Consider the following 14884-nt stretch of genomic DNA (forward strand, 5'->3'; position numbering starts at 1 on the left):
TTTGTTTTAGTTGTTAAAATGGGGAAAACATGCTACTTTGTAAACCATTAATCATTGGCATGTCTTTTTGGTATATTTTTGTCATGAATTTTGGGGTTGAAAAACTCAATTGCTAACAACAATCCGACTAACCACTATTTGTACAGTGCAGTGATCGCAAAATCAACTCTCATCAGTTGTAACAGCAACGACTCTACGGACAGAACCAAATCGTCCTGCCTTGGAATTGTGAACGAAACGGCAGAGTACGAAAGGTACGAATTGTGAAAGAGATACACAAAATAGCACCAGCCAACAACCTGTATCATGCTCGCTAAAATAACATGTGATTAACCCCCCGCCAGACTTCTAAGTGAGAAATCTGTCGCTGGATGGGAGGATGGGACGAGAAGGGCTCCGGCACCAGAGGCATCGCCCCAGAAACGCACCTTAACAAAACAAAATTATAAACCATCGCAGATGGGTAAGCTCCGTAGGGATACCGATTTAACCGCGGCGGAGGAGAAGAAGCTCCGGGCAGGTAGTGCGGAAGGTTCGACCGGTTCGACCAAACACCGGAAAGGTCACTGAACCATGCTTGCCAAACCGGCCCCCATAAGAAACCGGCGTGCGAGTGTGTGGAGTTCTGTTTCGTTCGTGCTCGCGCGTTTCGACCAGCTCTAGAGGACCGAGAAGAAGCGAGCTGGATTTGACGAAATCAATGTCCGACAGTGTTGCAGGTCGTTGGAAGGTTGTTACAAGCCGACGTTTCTGCAGGGATTTAATTTCCAATCGGATAGGACAAGTTCATATGCATGTTGACAATGTGGAAGGAAATTCTGAGCTCTGCTCAAGAACATTTTTAGTCCCGCTTTGATCTCATTTTTAAAACATTCCTTTTAATTCCGTATCAACAAAGAGCGGGCATAAAAAATAACGGTACCAAAACAGGACAAGAAAAAAAAACCCTGTAAAAGAATATGAACTCCTCCAAAGCTTTGGGAAAAAATACACCGTATTACCGTATACCCAAATCGCTATTCAAAATTATGCTAATCAGCCTGTACCGGGCCAGAAGCGGGCGAACGAAAGTGTCTGCCGAGATTAACTTACTTATGCTTGTTCGCTTGGATGCTGGGGCCGGAAAAATTAGCGCGAAACTTTTGGCCGTCAAGCAGCTCCACCCGAAACGGAGCGCGGCAGAAGTGCGCCAACCAGCGCCGCCGAAACAACACGAATCAGAACTTAATTACTAAGGATCGAAGGAACTGTGTGTGTGTGTTGGTCTGTTCTTGGCAGGAGCTACCGGGGCATTGTAGAAAGCAATGTCTAAGGAACACTCCCCGATGCGACTTCAGCAACATCTGCAGCACAGCTTTCACTAATTTCGTGCTGATTACGCATTCTTTACGCCCAGTTCCTACCTTTACGCCTTACCCTTATCTGTGCTGCATATCCCAAAGAACCAATTCAAATATACCCCCAACTGGGTGAGGGAGAGAGAGAAAGAGCATGAGTAAACAGGAACCAAGTTGCCAATTTCCAATGTTCTAGCAATTTTCAACCAAAAATGGGATGATATCTTAAACACTTTTTTGTTGTGCCTTCCTTACCGACCAACCATAATCCATAGAGTGTGGCTGCCGTTCGCACAACATACTGTAATGCAATGCAGTGTGTTTTGTCGTGCCCGATTGTGTAAAAATTCCACACCAAAAACTTCCAAAATCCTTTCGCCGCATACCATTTACACACGATCGTTGGAAAAATGAAGTTGTGCAAAAATCTTTCTGCCGTAATAGACAGACAGGCGAGGCAAAGATAACGAGAAAGGTTACAGCATTTGGCCCCGTGAGACGCGCACGTTTCATTAACATGCAACCATGTCAAACGGAGCGAGGGGGGATACAAAACTTTAGGCACAAGAATTTTGAAGCGTTGGCCTTCGTTTGCAACAACCATCACCACCATCAACTGACGAAAAACAGCAGATATGTGACACGCATCGTGGCATCGTGGTGCGTTTCGCGAGAATTCAATCAACGTTTATAAGCGCCCCGCCTGCGTAGCGTAACCGACTGAAGAAATAGATGCACGCTCATCAACGAACGCGACGCGACCCCGAGTAGTCTCGTTAGTAGCATGGCTGGCTCTCCCTCCCCCTCTCTCTCTACGGCATCTTAACGACTTTTTGCCCAACCTGCCACCTGCCGAACTTTGGCAGTGATGAATTGGCGAGCGCAACTGTCAAAGTTTGCTAATGTGCCGTACAATGGTTGCTGGCTCGCTAATGAGATGACCAAATGAAGTCATTTATCCCTCGTCATGCAAGGACACCCCGCAGCACAAGTGGATGTTCACCACTCGAGTACTCGAAATGGAAGATGGCAAAATCGTTGGAAAACAAACCTCCTACTAGCAACACACAAACAAACATCACTTTTGAGCATATCTCGTGTCTAGATTCTAGGAATCGTTTAGTATTTACTCAACGAGACTTGCTATTAAAATAGATTCTTCAAAACAATTACCATCCCTACCTGCACTACCTTCTAGGAAGAGCGGAGAGAACGGCTCAACACATCATAAACACATCATCCTTCGCCGTAATGGCAACAGCCGGTTTTGCCTATCATCCTGACGCTCCTGACGAACAAGCGGCATCATTATCACCCAAAGCGGGCTCCATTTCCGGGTGTCCTCTCGGCCACACCCGGGTTTCAGTCGGGTATGGATGAAATCTCTTTCAGTTCTTTTCCTCCTTTTCGTGCGTTACAACTCCCTCACAAAATCCTTTTTCTCCCAGCTCCCCAGACGAAAACGATGAAAGTCAGGAGCCCTATGCGGTAGACACATTGTCCCTTGGGTCGAGTTCAATATCTTTACCGTAAACCAAAAAAGAAAAGGTTTCTGGGGTTCCGGGTTTTAAGCCATCGAGCGAGCCTGTGGCTTTTCAATCGCTCTTAGGGCGAAGAGTTTTGCGAACTTCAAATTCTATCACTGACCGATAGCACTGGTTTCTTATGGTTTTCGGAAGAGAAGTTTCTTCGCCATCACCACCAACACCACCACCACCACCGAAATGGCGAAATGGTTGATTGGTCGTTGTGATACACCAGCGTGAAGCTTGAATTGTGTAAGGATTTTCTTTGAAGAACCTTGTTTGACGGCGTGTGGAGCACGAAATTGGAAGTCATCGTCTCGAAATCATGCCAAACATGGAAGATGAGCATTAGAAGATGGCCGTTGTATGTTGGCTCTGGTTTAACTTTGGAGTAGGATACAGCTTCCACAGACAACCTGTGCTTTAACTCTTGCCATTCAGGTGTGTCTTCTTGTGCGGGGATTTCGTTCTACCAACCATCGCGATGACTTGCCAGTTTCTCCTCCCATATATGCTGAAGGTCATTGTGTAGCAAAACCAAATCGCTAGACCAAGTTTGGCGCTAGCTTTGCGTTCTCTGAAAACCGGTTCATATACCAGTTCATGTACTTTAAATTGTTAATTGATAAGAAGAACAAAGTTCTGGTACATTGGAAACCTTTCTTTTATCACACAAAACCTAAATCGCTCCAAAAATCGGATTTGTTGCATTCCCATTAAGATCATTCAACCTATCAGTAACAGGCTCTTTGGAGACCACTTCGACTGTTGAAATAATCCCCCTCATTTACAGTTACTTTGGGGCATTGATTCCTCGTAGACACCCACTACTACGCTTTGCTACATCTTCCACCTCCGCTTAAAGGGAAAGGATCATCGTAATGGCCACTTGAGTCAGCCCGCACACCACCAAAGGTCCAAAAACCCGCCGCCCAATCGTAGCGAAAAGAGCCGGTACACATTAAGCTCTCCAAAAACTAGTCCCTCCCCCAACTACCGATCCGATCATCATGTAATTGACATGAGTTAATTGAACTTGAACTTAAACTACGCTGCTACGGCGGGGAGGGAAGCGACACGCCGATACGCGATACGGTTGGGCAAGTATTCAATTTCCCTTTTTTCTTTCTTCCCCACGGCTCCCCGTTCGGTTCGTTTCGAGCGATTTTTTCCGCCCGCTCAACCCTACCGCCACGATCGCCAGATGATTATACAATTTGTTGAAAAGCAGTAACGCCCGCTGGTACGATGAAAGGGAACCAGTCTACTTCACACCGAATTCGCCCACATCGACCGTCGCCGCCGCTACGGTCTACGAGCTTGGGTGGATTTATTAACCTTGAACATACATACACACACACAGAGATAGGGTGGTTGGAGGGTTGGTGGCAAATGTGTAATGTAACACAGCTCGCACATGCCAACACAGCTGGTACGAACTGGTACGCCCCTACACTGGGTATGCGGGCGAAGTTTGGATCGCTTGGAGAGCTTTTCTACGACTAAGTCCATCTTTTCATACGTTTCCGTACGTAAAGACGAGTTTCCATAACTCTAGCACTCTTTGGAAGTTGATCCTTTCTCTCTTAAATGAAATTCAGGAATAAAAGCTCCAGCTATATTAAATATAAGCCGTAAAGTCTGCATACAACCTTTTAAATCCTCTTATTCCCTAACGCCTAGATCTTGACCGGTCAAGAATAAAAGGCCCTAAGGCGCTCCCATACACCGTAACCCAATAAGGAGGCAAAGAACTTTGGTGGCGGCTGCTGCAGGCTCAGACCGAGAGGCCCACGACACGATCGCAGTAGAAACTGGTTTGGTCAGAATTTAATTATCGTATTTGCAAAGCAGTCAAGCTGTTTTGGCCTAGCTGTCTCTGGTCTATCTTTCGCTCTAGTTAATCCGTACGAAGCGTACGAAGCGTACGTGCACGCGTGGCGGGATAGCACACGAAATGCGGCGACAGAAAGGTAACCCGAGCAGAGGCTGTCATTAGGCTGGAGGGATGTGTATCAGCTGTAGCTTAGCGGATGGTTAAAAATAGTCCTACGAAGTGCACAAACTGCAAAAGAAATCGCGCAATACAATTTAATCAATATCGTATTCATATTATACTTCTAGCTCAACACAACACACACACACACACACACACACACACACACACACACATACACACACACGTTGTTGCTCAATGTTGTACGAGGTACTAAGTAATTGATATTAATTCACTAGTTTGACTAGCTCGCTGTTTGGGGCGATTCCAGCGGTGAGTAGAATATATTGCATAAGCCCGGCAGACATGCCCGGGGCAACTCGAAGATGATACAGAGAAAGAGGGCAAGGCACCATGCAAAGTGCCATATAAATCATTCATCATAAGCGCCGTTCCCGGTGTCCCCGGCTCGCTGGGCTGGTACGAAATTTGAACACGGTCAAGGCATGTCTGCGCGAGTACACAGCGAACCGAACAGCAGGACAGTGCCCGCTAGTTATTTGTTAATGTATTCTGTGCCTCCTATGCCTGCAGCCCGGGCACTGTTGTCCATCGGTTGTCAGTGTTAAGCACATGTGTGGACGATGCCATTTCAACAAACAAACACACACACGGAGGTACAAATATACATGCTACTTAGCGTACGGAACGCGTTGAAGTTAGACACGGCTAAAGACGCAACCACCGGGAAAGCTATCTTGCAAGAACCGTCCCGAGCGAGAGCATGCTGGAACACGTTCCGGCACATGTAGAACCGAGGGTTCGATAATCACTCTGGGAATGTCCTGCGGAACAACGCTACACGGAAGCTTCCCGTGCGTCCGTGCTACGGAAAGCTGATGATTGGATGGACAGATCTTTGAACTTCGCAAATTGTCAGGCAAACGTCACAAGCAAACGGTTGACAAACGATAGCGCTCGAAAACCATCGCTGTTAGGGGGAGGCATCCGATGCCACACTACGCACCGCCGACCGACGGCCATCGAAGAAGTATCTTTGGTAAATCAAAATTTCAATCCGAACCGTTGGAAATACGAACGCCTTCCCGACGCCCGTCAGCTTGATGACAATTCAAACGGTACGGAAGCGGACTCCTTCTCCTGGGAGTCTTCACGCAACACATATCACTATCTCTCTCTCTCTCTTCTTTCGTACGCTAGACACAAACACACGGTACACCACAGCCGTCCAACATTCCAATCAGGAGCAGATTCCAGCATGCATCATCATCACCGTCCTTCCTAACGGGCCGGCAGGTCCGCCAAACTAACGAGCAAGGAAGCGGCAGATCCCGATTGGAAATGGAAGAAAATTATCCTTCCGGATGGACTTTCCGGTGGCCCCCGTTCGGTAAACACACCAAGAGCATCGAGCGCTCGTCAAGTGTGTGTGTGTGGTGTGTGCGCTTTTCAGTCCACTCAGTCCACTTCGCAATCGCCGGTGAATTCTTAGAATCGCGACCGAAAAGTGCGAAGGCGGAGGAGGGCTGTGATCAGATCGAATCTGATCAGATTTACCCATTCCCGGGGTGTGTGTGTGTGTGTAGGAGCCGGGTTTATGTGTTTTTCTAACGGCTCCCGGTGGAGATATTGGCTTGATTGAAGGGTAAGCCTTCGGGGAAAAACCATCCTCGCTCACTGTTTGCGTGGAATGGATTTTCATTGGGTTGCCCTTTTGGCTCTATGGCAATGGCTGTCGATATGGTGTAGAGGCGCGTGCCACAAGTTTCGTGCCTTCTTCTCTGCTCAGTCCAGTAGCTGGGTGGTCTTATTGGCTTACCCAGCCGACACGGTACGCTCCTTGGGATGGGGATATGATGACAAGAGTGTTCCATTAAAATTATTAGACCCGCGTGTCGTGGAAACGCCTACCGGACTGTGATTTTAAAACCGAGCACAGCACTGTTGATATTAGATATAGATTTCATAATGCTGCACTTTCAATCAATCAGTGTCAATCAAAAGGGAAGATGCAATGAGCACAACTGTAAAAAAAGGGATATGGATGGTACAAGGATAATCTAATTTCAGCTCTATTTGTTGTTCGAGGCCATCCACCAGTATCTGAGTACTATCCGGCTGCATGTGGTACAGACAAGGTTTTAGCGGCTGGTATGACATGAACGCGTAGGTAGCAGAAGAGCAAGTATTAAATATACATTTGTTCAACTGTATTGATAAGATTTGTTATAAAGCCTGAATCGCACTAGATGGCGCATTCGGATAAACGCTTCTGTTGGCTTTGTTCTGCCCTCTTCAGATGTTAAGTCAATAGTAGGGTAAATGTACCAATAGTGGTGCAATTTGTAGTGGTACCGATGTGTTATAATGGATTTAAAGTGTCAGGAAGGACAATTTCTGAATATTTGAACACATAGCAATTGGAATATGTTTTATCTTCACAATCACAACCATTTTTACCATGAAATACATCAAATTAACGAAAAAATACAAATTTTTGTGACTGCTTCGTTGTACCTATAATGGTGTTATGGTTCCTATAGTCGTCGTATTGTGTTCCTATAGTGGTGGTAAACAAAGATGCATCAAAAACAGTGTATAATATCAATGGAACATAGTTTTGAAGCTGTTTTTGTATGAATAGCAAGGATTACTGCCATAATTTCGATTTCTTACATAATTTGATCGTAAAAAATGTATTAATTTCGTTGATGAAAATATTGACGAAAGTACTGCATCACACCTGTCGTCAACCTACACCCGGAAGAGTGTGCTTGATTTGAAGTCAATTTATCATTCAGCCAGATAAGCGAATTTTGGCCTAATTTTGGTAAATTACCTACATAAAAATCATTTCTGTTGCTTATTTTAGTGAAAACAGTACCTCATATCAAAAATTTCCTCGAAAAAATCTAAAACGACCTGTATTTATTGATTTTAGAACTATAACCACTATAGGAACATGCCTGTTTTGTGTACCTATAATGGCACTATGGTAAAAAACACTTAAAAATGCATAAATATGGTAAAAAGGCAAATAATTTTAGTAAAACAATGACATTTCGTAACAGTCATGTTGAAAAACTAGTAATTGCGTGGTTATGTGGTCATTTAGAACGTTAACAGAAAAATGAGTTTCGTTATGAAATCCTAAGGATTTTGGAAAAATGTTGACACATTTCACAAAATAATGGATTTTTCAGTCACAAAGTAACGGAATGGCCCCATTTAACTTTTAAACCCTTTGTAAAAGGCTAAAGAACATTTCACACTAACGTAAATAACTTAATTGCTTTTAATTTGCCGTATGAACCGTATTTTAGTGCAATAACACCACTATTGGTACTACCACCACTATAGGTACATTTACCCTATACCTTCACGACGGCAGACAAGTGTACCGGTTACTGAGAGCTTTAAATAATTAGGACTATGTAAAGCAATCACATAAGACATAAAAAAGCAGTGAGTTGTTAGCATTGCATTGAACAATTCATACTGCATCGTTGTGCTGACTGCAAAGCGTCCAGAGTCCAGCTCAGTGTCTTCTAAACCCAGAAGTCACAAAGCGCAATATTCGCTTATCCACAATTCGAGTGTATCCGGCAATGTTTGATATTGAGTCAGGTAAAGTCTGGAATCTGTTGTCTAATAAAGCATTATTTCTAAAACCCCAAGAAAGAGGCAGTGTGTGTATACTGGACCCAGTTTATCGCCAGAAAAACGCGTTATTTAACAAATTAGTAAAGATTGACGTTGTAAACAAAATCGAAACTAGGATTGAACTTAGAACCATTCTAATCCTATCTTGTGCGTTACGCACTACACTATAAAGCCACCCTGTTCAAGGCAAGTAAATTGCTTACAAAACGACGCAACGCAACCACGATCGTTCACATTTATCTTCCGCCGGCTAGATTTACAACGTTTCATCCAGCCAATTCACGCGCTTCCAACTGTCCAACGTATTAAATCCCCAATAAAAAGATACACACTTGATAGGATACTCAACTACTCGGTAATTTCTCGATGATTTATAGCTTGCGTTCGGGCTGAACATTATCAAACACAAATCTACCCCAGCCGATAAGCTTAACTTCACCCTCTTGCTCTGTTTTGCAGGACTTTATCACCCACAAACATTCTGCCTGAAGAATGGGCCCCCGTGCCGGCCCGCCGTTCCTCCGATGGATGAATCGTTAATCCTAAGCATCTCGTCGTACGCTTCACCGGCCGCCCGACTACTACCACTCGACTCGGTTAATCCTGCGAATATGGAGTTATTTGCTTCCAACAGCGCGCAACAAACTCGGCTCGGAGTCTTTCACACAATCCACCCCAAAAGTGGATGTAATGTGAGGACCAATCGACAGGCTGCATCATTTACCGCTGGGCCGCCGTATTTGCTGGTATCTGCGTCTGGTTTCTATCGCCCACTGGTAATGGTCCTCTCCCCTTTTCGCCACTTATGATGAAGCACTGAAAGCGAAACCAAAACCGTCGGCCAAGTTATATCTGACCAATATTTTCACTCGCTGTGTCTGTGTCGGTCGTTTCATTCCCTCCCTCCGTACCCACTCGTTTGCCCTCATTTCCTTATTGATTTTTGGCGCACAGGAGAGCCGCTGGGGGTGAAATTCTCGATAACAGGATTATCGCCAGCTGATCTCGAACCGGTACCGTTTTCTTCCTCCCCCCTTTTTTGTCGCCGTGTTCTGGCCGGAACTGGCGAAAATTCAACGCGCGTACCGGATGCCATTCATGTTGGCCAGCCGTCCGGAAACTGTAATTCGTGCGCACTGTTTCCGTTTGCGTTTCAGTGGAAAACCGTGGTTCGAATGGGTGGGTTTTGTGTATCCACGCGTTGCATAATCACACACAAACTCAGCAGCGGCAGAAATGACGGGGACGAAATATTGACGATTATGTGGAATACAAAAAGGGATTCTCGAGCATCAGGACCATCGCCACCACTGTCCGCCGTTTCACAATCCCATATTGGCAGGTTTAACTTTTTCTGGTGCCAAACCGTTACGTTCGGTGAAAAGTGTGAGATTGGGAGGGATATTTCACCATCGGGGAAAAAGGGGGAAAACGGTTCTTTTGAAGTGGCCATCATAAAAATGTTCCAAGCACAAACCACTCCGGTGAACGATTGGCAAGGAAAACCAACCATCAGCCAGTTTTGGGTAGCTTTGCAATGACGAGAAGTACATCCTTTTTTTTGCAAAATCGATCGAAGTACTTTATGGGAAAGCTTAAAGCTTATTTTACCTTTGAGTATCAACCTTAGCGAGGCGAAAAAAAGGAAGGATGAAACAGGATATAAAAGTTCGATATCGTATGGGAGGTTTGGGCGGAATGGCCAACCTTAATAACGAAATTACGATATCGTTATTTAGGCAGCACAGTATTATATTTTAAGCGTTTTAAGTAGATACAACAGAGAGAAAAGAGATACAATTTAAAATGTATGCTCTGTCCCTTTTTAATGATGGCTTTTTATTACGCAAATTTCATGGACGCTTGATGACGTATGTTTTAAGTAAAACTGGAGTAAAAAAACCAAAAGACAAATTCATTATTATTATTTTTTCATCCAACAAAAGCACAATGTTATGCATTTATTAACTGAAAATTGAAGAAAAGAAGAACATGTCTTGGGTGACGCTACGACGTTATATCAAGACCATATTGCCCCAAATTCCTATACTTGAACCCAGTTTAGAGACAGAAACAAAACGGACCTGAAAAAAAGGAGTTTTTGCTTGCTGCAAGGGTTCAATGGACAACCTACAAACCTATTTTTTTTTTGAAGGGTAAGCATTAAAAAAAAACTCCATAAAACCAACTCCCCAAAAGGCTCCCTGCAAAGGTGTTTGCATAAAGGTAAGCGACAATCAAAATTATACGAAACATTGAAAGTTAAAAGATGTATTAAAGCGATTATTTAAGGGTCGGTTTGTGTGCCACGATTTACTAAATAATCGAGCGAACGGTTAAAATTAACAAGGTTTTGCAAGACAAAGCATCTCCCAGGGCGTGCCATGCGCAAGTGCGCGTTTGTCGGCCAGTCCAATAAAGAATGTTACAAATTATTATCATAATTACACTACGCCTTTCGCTGGGCGGAAAATCCTTCCGCACCATTATTTCGCAAATAGTTCGTCATCCGCTGACGCTGGCACAAACAACAGCGCTGACCGTTTGCCTTGTGCAGCCGCCAGCAGCAACATAATTAGCATCGCTTAATTTAGCGAAAAACATCTCAATCAAAAAAAAAAAAAAAACACCAACCAACCTTTTGCGGTTGCGTCTGCAGAACGGAGAAGCTTGCTTTTTGGGCTGATTGTTTTCGTCTTTTTTTGGGTTTGGTTTGAGCTGCTGGCTGCACAAAACTCATCACACTGAGTTTCCGCATTGTTCCGCCTTTGCCCACCAACGCAGCTAATTGAAGTGGGGCGGCCGGTTTGTTTGGAGCGATCATTTCCATATTGGCGTGCGCCATGTTTTTGCATAGTTGCGAGCGAAGAACGGGATACTAGGGATGCCCCGGAATATGCGATATGCTTGCCGCGGGCATACTGACGGGAGAAAATGCCCCCAAACCCAAGCCAAGCCCACGAGTCCATCATTAATAATTCATTAAAGAACGCGTTACGGTTACATTTAAATCGGTACGAGCGCGGGAAACCGAAGTGTGCGTTGGAAAATGCGTTACAGCTAAGCCAGTTGTAGAAGAGGGGCAAAAAGGCTCGACAAAGTAACACAAAGGTTTGTGTTGCAGGAAAAGCTGTGCAGGAATTTCGAAGAAGGTTAGTGCTCGGTTCGGTTTGCTCTTTTACGTCGCAACAAGGCAGATGGTTGGTGCGGGAGGATGAATTTTAAATTTATATTCAATCCCATTTGCACCGTTTTGTGATGACGATGATGACAAAGCGAGAGTCTTATTGATTTACCGTCTTGCTTGATGGTGCCGTTTCGGGCTGTGTTTACGCTCAGCCCGGGAAGCGGCTTGAACAAACAATGATAGCGGTTTAATTAAATTCTCTCATGCTAATAGGTTGAGCATGATATCAATTAGAAATGCGAGAGAAGTTGAAACCATTCGAATTGGAAGTCGGAAACTTGTATTGGACTTTAAAGCGCTTATTTATGCCTTTGATTGGTTCTCGGTGTCTTTCTCTGGTATATTTCTCTGCAACAATTAATCTATGTAATTACGTTCTAGAATTAATTTTCCGATTTTTTCCCCTGCAGATATTAAACAAAGCTTTCTACAATGAATTATTATGAAGCTTTTAATCTATTATCCACGTTATACATGCTTCAAAAACGTAGCATAAAGGGCAAACATTTGCCATTGAATAGTTGAAAATCATGTTGACAAAATTGATAAATAATGTTGAGCGGATTCGATGGAAAATTAAATAAATTACGTATGTTTGTCGTTTAGGATTTTGAAACATCGTTAAAATTTGAGAGATACCCTCCTACAAAATTATTTACATTTACTCCATTCAACCTGTGGTGTTTTCAGCTCTAGCATTTTGAATGGCAATAGTGGTGCAATTAAATTTCCATTATAATTGATATAGTTATATTTTCATATGTTTTTAGCTACATACAGTGAGTCCTAAAAGTATTCGTCTAGCTGAGCATTTTACAGAAAAAGGCGAATTAAGACCGCAAGGCGGCAGTGATCGATAAAAGTAATGCAGAGGTTCGTAAAAACACGTTTCAAATTAATGCAATTCCGTTGTTTCAATAACACTTCGAGTGGTCCGAGAGGCACTAAAGGTGGGGGAATTCAAGGAACGGAGCATGATGGCAAAAATCGAGTCTTATTATCTTTGCTAACCTTTTTAAAAGCTTATAGGACATGTGGCAGACTTCATTCATTCGTTTGATCAGCGTTTGGCCATTTTTCTGACACGAAATGTGTGCCAAACTGTCATCTAACCAGCCATGCTTGATCCTTAATCTAACGAAAAGAGCGGTTTAATGTCCAAAAAATCCAATACAAGCCAAGAATCAATGCACTTTATGATGGCCAATAAGATAACGAGAAGAAGTGGATGGGTGAGTTTAGTTGCTGTTGTACTATTTTAATGCATATTGTGTGGTCAAACGTGTGTATTGATCGTCCCTTTAGCGAACCTCATCATTATTTTTACTGACCCATGCCTATTGCGGGCACAATTCGCGCTTTTCTGTAAAATATTCAGCTAGACGAATCCTTTTTGGACTCACTGTATATCGCTTCATACCGAGCGCTTCATTAAAATTCACTGACTAAAGATTGAATTTAGATTCTTGAAATAAAACAATGAATATTTCATGTAAAAAAAAATTGTTTTTAAGCTTTCATTACTTACCCAGCGAACAACTTCACCAGAGAATAGTTCCTTATTCGATGTGACGTTTACAGCGACACTTTAATAACCAGTTTATTGTATTGAACGAAAATCTCACAATTGTCACTTTTACACTTTACAAAAGCTAACGAAAATGAATAACAAAAAAATTATTAAAATAAATGGTTCACAGGACACATCCAATCAATCTCATCAGCATGTTAAATGGTCTAAAAACTCCAGATCACAAATACACAATAGGTACATTCGAACAAGTGGCAATTTTACACTTCACACCTTCCATCTCGAGGTAAATGTTGAAACCAAAGACACACTTTCTCGCGCCAAAACCCGCTGATAAATGCTTTAAAACAGTTGTGTTTTGTTCTGTGCTTCCTTCTTTCGTTGTTCGTTCACACTCTTTCTTTCGCCTTAACTGCGTCATCAAAACAAACGAAGCGGCTTTTTTTAAGGCTACACTTAGCACGGTTCAAAATGGTAAAACGGGAAAATCCATATCGAAACAAAAGTAAAAACCCACCCAAAAAAAAAAAACGCCGCGGTGATATAGAATTGATATTGAATAGGCACCACACCATCAGACCGAACCAGCACCGAACGCAAACGGAAGCGACTTGAAGACGACGGCGCAAAGGAACTCGTGCATAAGTGAGATTTTAATATTTGATTCGAAGGCTCGTGCGTGTATGTGGGTGTATTTCCACTCAGTTCCATTTACCGGTCAGGAACGCTCGTCCCCGGTGCTGTAACAACGCAGGTGTAATTTTCCGCTGGTTGTTTCCTTTTCCTTGGCATTTACGATGCGGGCGAGTTGGAAACGTGTGCTTCACTGAGTCATAAACATTAACGACCGAAACTCCAACACACACACAGGCAGACATGCAGGCACTGACACAAATTGACGCACTCTTGCTAGAACATACGTGTGGAAATCGTTTCTCTTCACTCACACACCACACCACTCGCTCGCTTGTTATAAGTTTTTCCTTTTAGTCGATCGAACTTGATCAAGGCCAGCACTCACAACGAAAGCCCTTTTTGCCACCAAACTCAGACCAACAGACACCAAAATTACGCCAGTGTGCATTATTGGCTTTGATTTTGCTTCGCCACTGTTCACGCATCTTCCCGTGGCGTATTTTCTTTCCATTTCCCAAAAAATATAAGCGGGCGCGATGCTTTTACTTTTCCTTGTCTACTACCCTCTTGCCCTTTTGCCCTTTCCCGTTTTCTGACAATCATCTGGCAGTGATTTTGGCGGGCAGATTTGCGAAGGCCACCCACAACGCTCCACCGAATCCAAATCCCTGCTAACGCGCGCGCGCTTATACAATTTATGAATAAGTAAAACGCTGGCCAAAAGTTTTGGTCACGACCCCTTCCTGCCCTGCTGCTGCTAATAATGGAAAACACGCGTTCCTACCCTCACGCGCGCGCTTTTTTGGCGACGATTTAGGGGTGAAACTTTTTCACCTTTCTTTTTGTGGGAAGGATATCCTATTTTCCCGCCACTGAATTTCCGTTCTAAATGGTTGTTGACAGCGGAAAGAGGGAAAAATGGGGATGGGGGGCGGAAACAAAGGTCCGTAAGTGTTTCCTGTAATACTTTTCGATTATCCAGACACACACACATATATACACTCGCGCCTATTGCTTATAATAAGAGCAAAACGATAAAAATAAATA

General features: G+C 43.6%; 1 protein-coding gene across 3 annotated transcripts in view; it reads right to left on the bottom strand.

The window, feature by feature from the left end:
* Positions 1-14884, bottom strand: part of LOC120955076 (Ig-like and fibronectin type-III domain-containing protein 1) — a 117751-nt gene that overhangs the window by 102529 nt on the left and 338 nt on the right. For all 3 annotated transcript variants that reach the window (XM_049609430.1, XM_040375578.2, XM_040375577.2), the window contains exon 2: positions 13199-13322. The gene's annotated coding sequence lies outside the window, so the exon portion shown is untranslated. The remainder of the gene's footprint in view (positions 1-13198; positions 13323-14884) is intronic.

Source organism: Anopheles coluzzii, chromosome 3, assembly GCF_943734685.1.
Source record: "Anopheles coluzzii chromosome 3, AcolN3, whole genome shotgun sequence".
Lineage (NCBI taxonomy): Eukaryota > Metazoa > Arthropoda > Insecta > Diptera > Culicidae > Anopheles > Anopheles coluzzii.